Raw genomic sequence first — 16,934 nt, 5'->3', positions numbered from 1 at the left:
CCTTCCTCCAGGCTTCATAGTCAAGTGAGGCAAGTCAGTTCTCATCACAACTCGTTGCTGAATGGGTTGCTACCAGACTAAATGTACTGCTTGCTATGCCAGTTGTCTTGTGAACTACTTTCTGAATTCAGAAGGCAATTTTGCATTACCAAAGTGACAATATATTTAGCTTTCATTACTCTAGACTGCATGTGTACCCTTCTCAGACCTGCATGCAGTCCACCCTGAGAGTCGTCCTCCTTTACAACTGCTCCCTTTCTAATGATGGTAGGGACCTCTCAGTGTTTGCAAAGGGATACTGTTTCAACTTCCATTGCTGTCCTGAACAGTTGTAATTGATTATTCTCTTTGCTGTGATAGCTCTTTCTCATGACCTAACAACCCAGGATCATTAGTCATCTGACCACAGTGTATTTACTCTACATCAGAATGATGCAAGATCTGTTCAGGGAAATGACCATCTCTTTTGATTCTAGTGCATTCAACATGTTTGCCTTTCGGTGCTTTATCCTAATATACCTTCATAGATGTTTTTAGTCATTTCACTTCATGAAGTCGTGAATGGAAATCCATAATGATGTCCTCAGAATTATATGCAAGGACTCGTACAACTGAAAAATATACCTTCTCATCCTAAACATATCAGATGTTTTGCTTCAATGCTAGTCTTTACTCAAGAGACTTTGCAGACATGTTTCTGATTAGGATGCTTGATTTTCTTTGGTTTGTTTTCTCTGAAAACTGTACAGTAAGGCCAGGATGTAGCTTTAAGAAGTCATCTTTCCCCTGACCCAGTTGAGACTATTTGGAGTCCTAGACCAAGAATCCATTTAACGTTGCTTTTCCTCTCACATCTACTCTTGCAGAACTCCAGGAACTTGTCTTATCCAGCGTGATGCTGGATCCCTTCAATGTAAAGTGACCTTGCTCATCCTTGGTTTGTGAAGTCTGGGATTATAAGGATATCACTAACTGAAAGCACTTACACAGAAGGATCTCTTCAGACATATGGACCAAATTCAATCATCAGAATTTCTCTTGGTCTGTTGCCCCCACATCCTGATTCTCTCCAATTACTTGCTATCTACCTCAGCCTCTGCTTAATGATGACCTGAATGCTACCTCCTTCCATTAACCAGAGAGGTTCTCAGTGCTCATCTGCTATGTAACTATAATTTTTCAAAGGCCTCCTGAGGCACTGCCCCAGTGAGCAGTGCCACCAGTGAGACTTGTTTTCAGTCCTGTCTGTTCTCCTGCGACCTTTCTGTTAGCCACTTGCACTGATCCCAGCCTGCCCCCTGCATCTCGGTCTGCTGGGATTTCCTGACTGTGGTCATCACTGCTATGAGAGTCATGCTTTTATGGATGATTTCTCGTGTGCTAAATTGTTCTCTGACAGAATTGCCCTGGTACCTGTGCAAGACTGTCATCTTAATCAGCAGACAAAGCCAGGAGATCGGGCTTTTACTTTAAGCAGGAGATAAGGTTATCTCTGCTTCCCCCTTCCCTACCTTTCTCCTTTAGTTCCGAGACCTTCCTTAATATAAGGAGAGCTCTTGCCTTCTACATTGGCTGAATGAGGTCCTCTCATTTTTTGGTATCTCTAGGAGGGGGACACCAGGGAGCAGCCATAAGTAGATAGGGTCTCACCACTGAGACCACTTCTGAGTCAGGTTATTTCTCAAGCTATGGTATGGATGTTTCCTTCTTACATAGCATTAGGACAGCTACTTACTTATAGGACTGACTTACAGGAGCTTGATTTTCTAATCAAGCAGTAAAAAATCAAGGGTATATCTCGAAATAATGCACCACTCACCAGTATAGTTATGCAGGTTTGTTTTCTGAAATGAGTCTTGACTCCTATTCCAAGTAATTGTGCTTGTGGAAGGACCTATTGCTGAGAATCACCCATGGTGGAAATCTACATATCAAGAATCATTGAAACGGGACAGAAAAGTTACTTGTGAGTAATTACGTTCCTCAAAAGTGGGTTCCTTTTTTTTTTTTTCACTATATATCTCCAACCATCCCCCCTTCTGCTCTGTTTTCTCTCCCTTTTCAGTTGCTGTGGAAGAAACTGAAAATTGTGTGTTCCACTTTGCTTTGCTCATGGCTGTATAAGGGACAGGATATGAATGTACCCTACATGTACTGCGAAAGCAGAATTTTCTGGCTTAAGTACTTTTGATTTCAATTGATATAGGCAAGTGAGTATATAATAAATACCTATATAGGCAAGACTTTTCAAGAAGCCATTATTACTGGTAACCCATTGAACTTTCTATTAAAAAAAAATTGTTTTACCAAATAAATTCCCAAGCAGCATTTGCTCGACAATATTTTGTACTTTTTATGCATACTTTTGATTATTAAAACAGCAGCATATGAAAATTAATTTTCATATGAAAATTGATCAAGAATAGCAAAGAATTCCTGATCTAGTTGCACAAAAGCTAATGTTTGGCTCTTGAGAATGCTTTTCATAGTACTCAGTAATTAGAAATGGAAATTCCCTGCTGGTATAGAGCTACCATTTTGTTCCCCTGCATTGTCACTGTGGGTAGGGTTATTATGCAATCTCTGGCAAGCTCATCCTACCAGACTGCTTACTAATTTGTAGGCTGTAGGTGTAAATTGAAAAGCCTTCATCCTGCTTCTGTTTACTTCACAGATTGAACTGGGCTCCAATTATTCTCATCTATGTGAATTGAGGCACTGTTGTTGCTCTTGCCTCTTTTTTTTTTCCTTGTGGGTGGGCATAGCTCCTTTGGACCTGCATTTCTTTTCGAAAGAAACATTTAAAAGAATGTGTTTGTAAGAAGTTGTTTTAGTACTTACTGTTCTGTAACTTTAATGATTATATATCTCGATACAGTCAGTAGTGAGGTTCCTTAGGGCATTGCCAGTGTTTATTCATGATTTGTCAGGCACGCATCAGGGTTTTGTTCTCTTGAAACTCATTTAATCTTTTTTTTTTTTTTTTTTTAAATTCCAATTGTATGAGTAAAGCTGACTGCTTGTATGGGAGGCTTAATTATACCTGATGTTGCTTGGTTTAGCCTGTTTGTCACAAACTTATTTTAGCTAACCTACTGCTTTTTAAAGAGGAGGAAAACAGAAGGGGAGGAGAGAGGGGACATGAAGTAGCAAACAAATGCTGAAAATGGAGAAATACTTTATACTGCAATCTCTCTTGAGCAATAGGTCACTTTCATAGGAAAATTAGCTACCTATTTTATACTATTAATAGAAGAATGCTTTCTGGGAGCTTCAGGGAGGTATTTTAAATGGTTGCTAAGGCAGCAGTTTGCCTCTTATTGGTGGTCCTTTTGATCTGGCCTCTCTGTACATGATAGTGTGGGAATCCCAGATATAGGAATAAAGCAAGAACCTGCAGTTAGTAAATTACCCCCCACGCTAATCCCACCTGTTAAGAAAATCTGCCCACACGTTGTGGTAAATCCCAATATTATTAGGATAATCATAGATGTTTTCTGTATTTGCTGCATGCATAGGATCAGTGTATTTTTTTGGCTATGCAAAGTTTTTTGGCTTCCTTTGAGATTCTTTCAGTAACCTAGTTTTATTATCCATAAAGGTTATACAAAGTACTTACATGAATTAGAATTGGGTTATGATATATTTAGACAGTGGGATTATATAATAGCCTTAGCTTCAAATACAGTGTGTTCCAAACAATAATTTGGAACTTTTTCTTAAAGGTTGTGTAAGATTTCTATACAGGATGAAAAAGACCTGTATGCTACCTACTCAAAACTTTCTGTATATTAATATAATTTTTTCTTTTAGTTCATCTGATGCTCACCAGCTCATCTGATTACATTAGTTGAAAAATGTATTAAACTCACATAATAAATAACCAGCTTTGTATGTGTTGCAGATGTTACGCAACTGCCAGCTTCCACAGAAAGAACATAGTGTACATCACAATATGTTCTTAGGTTTCTAAATCCATTTGCCTCTAACTGCTGACTGCAAAAGAGATTTGGCATTTCTTTTCAGGAATAACAAACTTGATACAACCTATGTGAAAGCTGGTCTTGGAGTATGACCATTTCTGTTCATGTTTTTACATCCATACACATCATGTACAAAAAAAAGTTAGTTTATGTCTGACCCAAATAAGCCAGAATGACAAAATATGGGAAGGAACATTGCAAGATTAAAAATATGGTAAACATATAAAATGCTGAACTCACTGCTGTTAAAATATGTGACTCTTGATACATATCTCTCATATGAATTTAGAGAAATCATGAGTAAATTTTTTTCCAATTAAATTTACTGAATCTTGTCCTAATGATTTTCTGTTGTCAGTGCTACCAGATTTGTGTTTACATTTATGGGTATAATACAGCTTTCAAATGTACTTTTATATTGCCTTTCTGCCGAAGATTTCAAAGTTCTTGCATAAATTAAATTCCATAAACATTTTTGTAGAACGCGGATTTATCATATCCACTTTACAGAAGAGTAAATGTTGAAGCAACTTACTCAAGATCACATATCGCATTTGAGCCACGATTAAACTTCAGGAGTTCTGCTCTTCGCAATGTTTGCCTCCCAAGTCAGGAACGTTTAAATAGTCATCTTTCTTCTTGCATGTAAATACTGTCCATGCATAAAATAACAAATGTTTGTAAAATGTATAACATTCTAACTGTGAGTGTAAAATATAACATGGGGATTTTAAAATATTGGGAGCAGGGTCTAATTCTGTCTATATAGTGGGATCCCTAAAAACAATTCCAGTAATGGTAGCTGTTGTGCTGGTGTGTATCAGAAAGATAAGCAAGTCCTTCCCACTACAGGATTAACATAACAAAGCCCCTCCAAATACTATCTTACTTAGGACTCTAGGCTTAGTCACTTAAACCAATAAATGGGTTTGGATCCATACTATGTTTTTGTTCTGCTTGTTGCTGGCATAGAAACGGAAACAGCAGCATTAACACGTATTTTGGATTAGTAAACTGGATGGTGTAATGCCTACTGAGCTCTGTATAATATGGAAGTATTGGGCATTTAAAAAAAAAAAAATCCCAGAAGTAATAAGCACCTCATCTATTAAATATCATTCCTGGCTTTTAATTTTAATACTTCTCTAATTACATGGTTCATATTCTGGAGATAAGCTGTCATTTATCAAGTGTTGGTATCTTCTGCAAATTAATTTTTCCTTTATATGTGGTTGAATTTCTGACTATCAGAAGTTGCTTTTCCCTTTTTTGAGGCAGGGTTTTTTCATACTTCTTTGTTAAAGTTGTTTTACAGTTGCATACCTCATAGGATTGTTTTCTCGAGTACCTGTGCAAAATTTGTAAGATTGGTCTGCAAAAGATGTAAAAGCACAGAAAGATAACCAGTCCAGAGTGCTGACTTTGAGCTTTATACAGCTTTTAATTGAAATTTATTGAGAATAATATAAAATAACATTGTAACTACCAAATGGAAGTCTCTGAATAAACACTAGCGTGACTGGTCATCCATAACCACTGAGGTAGATTTCCTGTTTCACCAAAATTCAGCTTTAGGAGTGAAAGATGGTATGAGACTTCTCATGAGCTTGAGATGACCTGCTGGACCATATTGAGTTTCTGCAGTGAAAATCTGTGTTATTTTTAGTGCTTCCATGCTCACGTTTTGCAAATATTTACATAGACAGGTTAGTCTATTTGTGTCACTTATGTTGAAATTACAGGATTTTGGGTACATTCTGTTCTCAGATAAAAGCTTTCATAGTTTTATGTTTCAGATTCTCACATGGGAATCTAGAAGAAAGGGACAGCTGTTTATATTCCTACATACCAACACTTCATCAGTTTAAGAGAAGATGGTATTGTCTGGACTTACTTGGTGCTGCACTTAATTTTTTCATTATACTTATTTCTTATGGGACCCCCTCCCAAATACATATAAAGTCATGTGACTGAAAGAAGCTTTGTTCAAGGTTGGAAAAAGTACCTGTAGCAGATTAAGTGTAGTAAACAAATACAAGGAAGGGAAAGAAACATTTTGTAATACATATCAAAAATCATAAACAGAAATTCATTGACTCTGTACTTCACAAAATCATAGAGCAGCCTAGGTTGGAAGGGTCCTCAAAATATCATCTGGTCCAACATTTCATGGGAAAAGGAGCCTGGATGAGATTATCTAGCACCTTGTCTAACTGCATCTTGAGAACCTCCAGCGACGGGGGCTGTACCACACCCCTACGGAGTTTGTTCCAGTGATTGATTGTTCTCACTGTAAACATTTTTTTCTTATATCAAGATGAAACCTCTCCTGGTGCAACTTGTACCCAGCAGCCCTTGTCTTCTCCATGTGGCTCCTTGTGAAGAGAGAGCCTCTGTCCTGTTTGTAGCTGCCATTTAAGTACTAGAATATTGTGGTGAGGTTCACCCTGAGCCTTCACTTCTCCAGGGGGAGAAGTGGGAGGAGACCCAACTCCTTCAGCCTTTCCTCATAAGGCAGGTTCTCCAGTCCTTTGATCATCTTTGTGGCCTTCCTTTGGACCCTCTCCTATCTGTCCGCTTCTTTCTTGACTTGTGGGGACCAGAACTGGACACATTATTCCAGGTGTGGCCTGACAAGCACGGAGTGGAGTGGTATGATCATGTTTCTGTCTCTGCTAGTAATGCCCCTGGATCCAATTTGCCTCTGCTGCTGCAGCGGTGCACTGCTGACTTATGTTCAGCTTGTCGTCCAGCAGGACCCCCAGGTCCCTTTCGGCAAGCCTGCTCCCCAGCCACACAGATCCTAGCCTGTACTGGGCTCTTTGGTTATGTCATCCCAGGTGCAGGATGCGCTTGTCTTCGTTAAACTTCATACGTTTCTTGCTTGCTCACTCTTCTAGCCTCTTTTGCCCACTCTTCTAGCCTGTTGAGGTCTCTCTAAGATGGCTCTCCTTTCTGACATGTCCACCTCACCACCCAGTTTAGTGTCATCAGTAAGCCTGGTGAGGGTGCTTTCAGTCCCATCATCCAGATGAATTATGAAGATATTGAGCAGTGTGGGGTTCAGTATTGATACTTGTCACTGTGTATATTCCATACGATGAGACTTTCATGTAATTGTCTGCCACTAAGAAAAAGTTAATATATATTAAAAAAACAAAACTTGTTTGACCATTATTTTGCAATTTTAGAAGTGTTAATGCAAAAAACTATAGAAGTTGCTTCTGTTTGTTTTCTCAATCTCTTAATTGCTTGTCTTTATTGTCCTGTTAAAAGTCTCCGGGGAAGTGTGGAAGAACCTGAGCCTGACGGTCTCCCCTTTGCTAGAAGCTCTCGTCATTGACATCTATTAAAGTATAGCTAGAGTTCTAAAGTAAATACAGCAATTGTAAGCCCACGTGCTACTTTGCAACTTCACTTATGGCTAGAATCACCCATGTGAATTAAGCCCTTCAGTATGCTCATAAATAGTGTACGTCATCCTGAAGTGCCCAAGACGAGCACAAAAGCGCTGTGGTTCTCATGTGTCTGTGCCTATCCGTTCCCAGTTTCCGTATGCTGCCATTTAAACTCTCTGTAGAGTTACTATTCTTCTGTGTCTGTTTCCGTGGAAGTATCTGAATCTTTATCTCTTTGAAAAGCAGGAAGGGGAGCACGTATAGGTGAAGTTGAGCTGCTTGGGACCTCAGTTTTGTCAATCTTTTCAGACGGCCCTTAGAAGCGCAGTAGAAGGGTGTCACCTCTTTTATTCCATGGAAAACTGATTGCCAAAAGGAAAGTGAACGCTTTATGCTTTGTGCATAACACCTTTGCAGATGCCTTTTGCCTCATAACTATTGCTGCCTCTTCATATTTGAATGACCAGGATGATGTGGGAGCTGAATGCAAAGAATGAGATTTCAAGATCTCTCAGAATCTTGTGTAACATCAATCTACGGATAAATAGAAGGTGTATATCATGTGACTTCCCGACTATCAGTAGCACATGAACAATAGTACTGTGAGTGTATTGAAGACAGTTTTGATCAGCAGCAGAAAGTATAGGCAATTTTGTCTACTTTGCAATTAATGTTACTGTTTTCTTCTGTTGCTACTATATGAAAGGCACATTCAAACAGTACAGGAGGGCTATTTATTTTCCCCAATTAGGGCTAGTAGTAAAAAAGGCTCCACGGAGGGGTCTTTGAACAACATAAAAAAGTGAAACGGGTTGAAATGAGAAATTTTCCCTGTCAAAATATGCTACAGTGCTAACTAGTTAAACAATTAAATCGCTTGGAAATTTCCAATAGAAAGGTCATCAGCACTTTATATGCAGATAAAACTGAATTATACTATTCTTTTTATTACATTATTTACAATAGATAAATTTTGTAAATAAAATATTGAGGCAACGATACTTGAGATGTTGAAAAATCAAAATTTTGAATGCATTTAAAGTTTTCCAAATGGCTTAAAATTATATTTCACTAAAATGACATATTTCCTGAAGAAAAATTTATTTTGACAAAATTATGTTTTGAAACTGGGAATTGTGTAAAAGAATGTTTTTCCTACTTACCTGTAGTTAGTAGTGGTAGGAGTTCTAGAGCCTAAATTCAGTGTAGCGAGAAATACTACAAAGTCAATTAGAAACTTAGTTTATTTTAAAATGTACCTTTGAAATAATGGAATGTCTGGAGATTTATTTTTTTGTTTGTTTTCTTTAGTCTATTGTATTTGAAGTGTGTTTGCTAAGAGCATGAAGGAAAGCCTTGGAAATAGAGCCAGCGTAAATGCAGTTTTTGCTTGTTTAATTCGCATTATAATTTATTCCATTCTTCATGTTCTTGATTCCATACACATTTGCCCATTTTGCAGTGATGAAATATTACTAAAAAGGTGGTTGATGCTAGAGATCTGCAATTTTAAATTTTCCTTGCTTATGTGTCAAACTGATTTGGAAATGAATTTTCTAGTTTCTTAATGAATATCACAAAAAGCTGGGTTTTTTTTCCCCCAAAGAAAATGTACTTACCTCCTTCTTGGTCTATGACTGCATATATTGAATTTCTACTTACCCTAATAAGATTTCAAATTATACAGCTTTATAGTCTTGAAATACATATTCATCAGAATTAAATCCCTTTGAGATTGAGATAAATTTGTGTTTTGTCTAAAGGTATTGTGCTGTCATCTGCATGTATGGTAAGATGGGAGTACAATTTTTTTAATTGGAAAGTCTATTTACATCCATAAAGTTGACACGCATAAAGAAAGCTTAGATTTCAAAACAAAACATGCCAAACCATCAGGAGATGAAAACTTAGCCTAATGCATATATATAGGGTTTCTCTGAAATCTGCTTGCAGCTTTAGTTCTTCTGTGACAGTGCAGTAAACCTTAGATTTTTATTTTGTGTGTAGTTGGCAGTGTCAAGGCAAGAGATGTAGGCAGGTCATGTCCCACCTTCTTCCTCAGACTTCTTATTGCTCCTCCCGCTTCTTCTGCATCAGTCCAGGACAGAGCTGCCAGCCTTGCAAAGTGGCAGTGGCAGCAACTGCAATGGCTGTGGCACAGTATGCAAGTGTCTGGGCTGCTGTCTGGCACCTTCTTGGCAGGATCCAGTTTCACGCATGCCCTCCTCACCTCGGTCTTACTGTGTTTCTGTCCTTCAGAAATTTGCTGGCCCCTACGCAATTTTTCTTGGAAATGCACTTAGAATGTACAAATAATTTCAGAAGCAGATTTATCAAAATCACTGCCTGTAATAATTTGGTTTAAAAAAGCGTTGTGTGCCAAGTACTTGACAAAATTCATGGTCCATGCATTAATACGGAAGTACAACTTAGTGAATATTTTATTCAATATATCACTTGAAGCAAAATGGAATCAGTGTATCCACTGAGGATTATGAAGACCTACTGTACTAATGTGAGGAGGGAATACTATTTTAGGCCCTAATGCAACAGCAGAGTTGGAGCTCTTTACGTTTTACAAATGTTTTGTAGCTTTTTAAAATTAAACAGACAGTGATGTCTGCATGAGAAGATGCCATTTATTTTGTTAGCTTTATTTCTCTAATCATAATAGTGTAAAACTTCTTCAGCCTCCTGCATCGGAGGAAGCCTCTTCATTGAGGCATGCTTCTGATTGTCATGCCAGGTTTAGTGAGTGAGAGTTGCATTGAACAAACCACATCTTTCCCACTGTACCCTGCTTGGAATTAATATGAAAGCAAGATACCACAATTTTTTAATTTTTTTTTTTTAAACTTGGCAAATGTTGTTAGTCTTTATAGTGTTAATCTATGTACAAGTACAATTTGATACAGTTTCATTTCAGTTTACAGCTCATTTTTGAGTGCTTCAATTTACAGATCTATGAAGAATTTTATTATAAGCCTTTACCAAAATTTTTTTTCTATTTTTTCAGAATCCCTTTCTGCATGTTTATTTCCTTTAAGAAGATTGTACAACTCTCCAGCAGATATCTTAGACCATGATGAAATATACTGCTATATTCAAGAGACTAGAGAACTTTTTTTGGGGAAAAAAACCCCGACCAACTCCCCTCCCCCAACCCTTGAAGCTTTAAATTACTTTTCTTTCCTGATACTCATGTCATTGTGCAAGACAGTGTTCAGAAAAAGTGTCCAAACCGTGTTTTAATACAGATGCAGTTTTAATACTTGATATTGTGATGTTTTCATTTAGTCACAACATTTAACCCACTTGGACTTCAGTCAGCACTTGAAGAGAGCCTACCAAGCTCTTGAAAAGAAATCTGAAGTCTGCCCACAAAACTGTCCTTTTTGCCAAACTATGGCTTCACTGTTGACTGACTGCTGTGTGTCTTTCTGAAGCAGAATCCTCTCATACTGGAAGGGAGAAAGCATAACTTTTTGATTTCCTTGAAACTCTCATCAGGCAGGTTTAATTTACCAGAAGGGTACTCTAGGTAATGTGAAATTAGGCTTTATAGAAAACCTGGGGCACAGAGGCAGGCAAGAGAATTATTCATGAATAGACTATAATCTGTGATGTCCTCTAAGTAAGGAAAGAATCTGAGAATTAGTGTGTTAGTGGTTAATCAGCATATCAAAAGTAAAAGGATCCATAGCCTGGATTTCTTATCTTTTGACTCTGCCTAACATGCAGGCACACACTCATACGCACACAAAGAACATGGTGACTTTGTAATTGCTCACAACTACTGTCAGTGCTGCCACAAACCCTTCCTGACTTTCTGCAGCTCTTCTGTATGAAACAGTATTCCTGATCTGACAGTTGATGCACATTGTTAAGCAAAAGGTTGGAGAGCTCTTTTAAGGAGGTAAATGCCTTCTTAAATTTATCTGCATAAAGCTTGTTGTTCCAGATCACCAGTATTTTTGCTCGAAATGTGGTTGTAGCAATGGATTAAGTCTGTCTGAAATAGATTATGTTCTGTACACAGTCATCTGAAGGCTAAGGGAATTTGTGTGGAATCTGCTTGAACTAGGTTGGGATGTATATTTTGGCAGTGAGACATTCATGAGGAACATGAATAGCACATGTGCCAGAGCTCCTGATGTTTCAAAGCTCCAACACCAAGCAGGACAATAATGCTATTAAAAATATGTATTTTCTGTAATCCTTAAATCCCTTCTTAACTTAAATGAGGAGCTCCAAGTGAGGTAGCTATTCTTGGCAGTATATTCATAATGCTGAGTAGTGTAATATTTTCTAAAATGAAGGATAAATGAAAAGCCTGAACAAACTAAGCAACTGAGAAATGCTGATCCAGTAAAATGTGCAGACTCACATTTTACTATGTATTTCAAATGACTTTCATCAATTCTGGTGTACCTAATAGCAGAAGAGGCATTTCCCTTGTGCTTTACTATCAAATGAAAAAAGAAAATTGTCACTTCTATAATAATATTATTATTGATTACATTAGTAAGGAAGCCCCATCTATGTTTAAGCCCAGGTTGCGCTTTGTACTCCGCAAAGTCGTAGTTAGAAAAGGTTCCTTTGGCTGACAGTTAACACTCTGACAAATGCAAGAGAGAAAAAGGTTGAGGAGGAAAGCAGGCTGTTATCATCACTCTGCAGGGAGAACCTGAGGCATAGAAAGGTGGCTTCAGTAGAAGAGCTATATATGTCATTTGACCAGCCACTATAAAATTTCTTCCTTATCTGATGTTTTATGTGTCTCCTCAAATTAACAGACTTTTTCCTTCGATCGACTGGTCTTGCAACCGTGTTCTTATCTGGGATGTTGTTCCTGAAATAAAAATGGCAGTTCCTGAGTTTTAAATTGAATTGTCAATGAACCTGGAGTTCTTTGCCACAGAAACGTAAATGAGAAGTGCCTGTGTGAGCAGAAGATAAGGTCCATGTCTTCTGGGTGAGTCCACAGCAAATATTTCTCTGGCACTCACCTTACTTGTGCATTGCTCATTATGGTGCCAAAGATATTGGCAATATACAATTGTGGCAACAGTACATGAAGAATGATAATCTTATCAAAACTTAATCATGTAATTAATTTCAAGGGGAAGAGCTACACCTCAGCAGTATCATTTAACACCAACTTTACCAAACTACTGAAATGCAATAATTAGTAGGTAATGACTCTCACCCAGTCCATGTGGTTTGTTCTGATATGAAGGTCAGATTTTCTTGACTGCTCTTAGTTAAGCTTTCTAGAACTGATGGTAAGAATGGTGGATTTAGGACTAGATCATGTTTTCTTTCTCAAGTATTGTTTCATTATGAACATGAGAATGTCAGTTTTTTGGTTATTTACATCTCATCTGTTTGAGTGCTTAAAGCTTATTTTTATGGTGAACAAGTCTGGACCACTGAATTTGAAATATGTTATTGACTGGACTTGAATGGTGACTAGAGGTCCTTACTAATGAAATATCTATTAGTCGCAGTGAAGACACATCCTTTCAAGCATTTACAAACAGTATTTTTGTGCAAAGAATTACGTGTATTGACAGAAGCAAAGACACGTGACCTCAGGCCCGTAAAGATAGTTGCTGCAGAAATTGGGGAAAATCCTAGTATTAGTATGAAAAGTTTCATGTAGTTTTGACAAATTATTAAGAATGTGCTGACAAGATTTTCATTTGCATACAGCAAAAATGTGAATGCTGATTTTTAGCTAAGTTTACAAATATAGCAGAAAAATGTGCTCACAGCAATCAGATAGTCCTTCAGCTTTCCACAAGCATGTCCATAAACATAATTCTAATTTATCCTGGATTTAGTCCTGCAACGTACTGAGCACTCTGCCTCTGACTTTTTAGTGACCTTAAATGCATACTTAGCATAAGACCTGGAAGTTGTTTTAGGTGCGTATTTATAAAACTTTTGTTTGGTGCTGAGACAGGAAGAATCTGAATAAATACTTTACCATATGATTTGGAAAATGGGGGGGAAAAAATTATTTTTTTTAATGTATTGTTAGAGTTTGTTTTATGTTCATGTGCCTCTGCATGCATGAGTGGCCTACTGTGTCAACCAGGGATTAATCTTTTATTCACTAAAAGTTGTTTATGAATTTTTGGTGCTGCCAGATGCAGCACCGTGTGTGTGTGTATACATATATGCTGCAGTAATGTGGCCAAAGTGCTCATGCTGGCTTAAACATAAACTCTTGATAAGAGATGTGTTATAAGAGACTATTGATGAGCCCTAGTTCAAGATGACACACAAGGCCAAGTCTGGGGAGGAAGCTCAGAGGTCGGTTTTGTTCCTTTTCAAACAAAGGCATTTGTTTGTGAGGGTCAGAAATAAATGCAGAAGGAGTTTTGTTATTTGTTTTTAGTTGAACATTTTTAAAGTTCTAAGTTAGCACTCTTTGAACTGACGTGGATCTCAGTCCCGAACGAGCAAACCAATGCTAGAAGGGATAATACTCAATACTTTGGGGAAATGTTTCGGTCTCTCATCTCTCCAGAAAGAAACACCGGTATATTGAATCTTTTAAAGGAATATATAAATTTTCACAATTTTGGGGGGGGGAAACTTTTCATCCAGACATAATTTCCAGTCAGAAGAGAAGAGGTCCATCACAAGTGACAAAAGGTTTTCAATATGGATGGAGAGAGGAAGGTTCAAGTGTCTGAGTCATTAGAACAGGGATTGCACCAGGGCGTCTTGCAGCCCTAAAGACTGCTCCTCCATGCAGCATCAGTCTATTTCAGGATTGATTTCTCAGTCTCTTCCTCTTGGATCCCTCTGCTTTGTAAAACTAGTAAAACATTTCACTAGGCCAGCAGGGAAGAGGCTGGCTTTGCAACTTGGAGGGAAAGTCATAAAAATAAACAGAACAGAGATTTGAAGACTCATCAGTGCTTTCATTTACCTGACCGTCAAGCCAGTTTTCCCCCTTTGTTCAGTGATTATATGTGTGAGGTAGAACGGGTCAGAAAAGAGACCGGCTGAAGGTTACTCATTTTGTAAAAACTCACACTAACAGTGAACTGCCTGATTCAGAATGGATATATGAATCTGCATCTTCCATATCAGAAGTAGTCTCTTCAATGCTGGTCCCAGAGCATGCTCTACTAGAATGTCTCTCAGCTTTTGCAAGATAAATAAGGACATAAAGTTTGTCTTCTAATCCCAGTGTGCAGCCAGATGAAAATATAAACATTGTTTGCAAAGCAAGGTTCTTATTTTTTTAGCAATATTTAAATTTCCATTTTAAATTAATTGTACTACAATCCCTTGATATGCCGAAAAAGGATTCTCATTTGTAAAAGATGCAATTGTCAAACTGGAGCTATACCAGATTTGTTTTTGTTCTGCTTCCTGGGTTCTGTGGACATCAATGCACCAAGCTGGGAGATCTTTGACAGAATTTGGCTGTTCTTTTTACAAAAATGGGACAGAGGGTTGGTACATAGGGGGCCACCCCAACTTTATGGCTTCCCTGGATTTCCCTGACTTGAATTCCTAGTTGGTTTTCTAAGCCACTTTCCATCTAATTTGAGCTATTGGCACATCACAGAGCAGGCTGAAGATCCAGCATCTCATGTTTAATCTCCTCCCAAAGAACTCCTGTTTATGAAGTCTGAGGCCAATTTGAGGTATAACGAGCTGTTAAGGATAATAAGAAGTATGTTTTTGTAGACCATTTAATATATTATTTTGAAAAAGGAGCTTGATGTCTATATCTCCACTTCACAATTGAGAAACAGACTACACTAAAGTGGTTTGAGAAAGGTTGCTCAGCAATACAAGTCACGTCTCACTTCCAGTCAAGTGTTGTATCCACATTGCCTTATTTTATATCACTTTCTTTTATGAGGCTGTGAATACATTTCTTTCTTTGTACAACCTTCCAATGCCATTTATCCATCTAGAAAATCAGATTAAAATGGGCTTTTAAATATGAGGTAGCTAATTGTATTATACATAACTAGATAAAATGGCAGCAAATCTATTTAGGAGTGATGGCAACAGTTCTTTCTCTTTCCAAAGAAATGTGTGTATTATAAGCTTAAATGAAAGGTCCTAACTGTAGTGACTGCACAATAAATATACAAAATCCTTAAGCTTATACTGTTTTTAAGTGATTGTTATCTAAAAATCCTTGATTGTGAGGTTGATTTTTCTATAACACCTCCTTCAGCAAGCAACATTTCTCCAGGCTGAAAGCACTTGAGACACCACCTATCAAAAGTTATTCTTCCTTGTGAAAATTTCTTATCAGATTGAAATAGTGGTTATTTTTTTCAAAATAAATAATGTTCATACTGAAATAATTTGACAACAATAACATTGAGTATAAATAATCCCTCTGTGAATGTATTACACAATGAATCCTGCATGTATCTTTATTGAAGTTTATTGTGGTTATAGTCTTATCTGAAATGAGTATGTTAGTTTTGTAATCTTGGAAGAACCATTTGCACTCTGATCTTCCAGTTATAAGAAGGAGAGAAATGAGAATTCTGTGAGAGCCAGTAAGAAGCCTAAGTGGTTGTGCTCCTTTTTTCTTTTTTTTTTTTTTTTAATATTGGATTTGATTCTCTACAGCTGCTATTTTGGATTGGCCTTGGCTCAGGTGAAGGGAACTGCAGGTGGAGGACTGCTCTAATTAATGCTGACTCTGTTCCTGGGGGGCCAGCAAAGGATTGCCACAGCATAACTTTGCTAGGTGTCTCCATCATCCTTAATGGTTATTATTCAGTCTTAGGGCTGCAGTAGGACAGTTCTGCTTCCTAATCCTTGGAACAGCATTTTAAAAGTTTTAAAATTTTTCATTTGACTGAGTGTTCATAAAATGTACCTTTTTTTCATCTGCTTGTTTCATGCTTCCAAAAGTAAACTGTATTTAGACCATAAACGAACCCTGATTTCATTGAGAAGCAAGTTCAGTCTTTAGCTACTGCCTGAATGTAATGAAAAAAACCCCAACCTACAAGTTAATGTGTTTGAATTGTTCAGCATAGAGTCTGACCTCAGTAAATTTACTCTAGATTTAGGTCTATCTTTATTAAATTATGGATCAAGGTGAGCCAAAAGCCCTATTTCTTTGAAACTAAAATTTTCAATCTTGCCTAGAATCCTAATACATCGTTTCAAATCTTATAAAAGGATCTGTGTTAAACTGAACACGAAGCATGAAGAATAAAGTTAAGCCATTTGTCATGCAAGGCACAGAGTGACTCATTGCTTTTGTACAAAGCATCACGAGAAGTTCCTTTACACAATTTACTCATGCTGATGTCCCTAATGCTGCGACTAATTTGTATGCTCTGTTGCTTACGCCAGGGCACTCTCTTGGGCAAGAATCAGCTGGTGCACTTTGAATCTTTACGTGCCAAGGTGAGAAAAGCAAGTTCAGTCTTCAAAATAATTTCCCGTTTCTGATGAGAATTGTTGGATAGTATTGGCTGCGTTAAGAAACTAGAATTTTTGAAGGGATTTCATAAGGCAATACTATTTTAAAAGATTTTGCTCT

The 16,934-nt window shown here is 37.5% G+C and overlaps 1 protein-coding gene across 1 annotated transcript in view; it reads left to right on the top strand.

The window, feature by feature from the left end:
• Window positions 1-16,934, top strand: part of SPON1 (spondin 1, extracellular matrix protein) — a 205,922-nt gene that overhangs the window by 17,018 nt on the left and 171,970 nt on the right. The gene's annotated exons all lie outside the window — the stretch shown is intronic.

This window comes from Pygoscelis adeliae, unplaced genomic scaffold, assembly GCF_000699105.1.
Source record: "Pygoscelis adeliae isolate BGI_AS28 unplaced genomic scaffold, ASM69910v1 Scaffold171, whole genome shotgun sequence".
NCBI lineage: Eukaryota > Metazoa > Chordata > Aves > Sphenisciformes > Spheniscidae > Pygoscelis > Pygoscelis adeliae.
The sequence above is the reverse complement of the archived record's forward strand: the minus strand, read 5'-3'. Positions and strand labels throughout refer to the sequence as shown.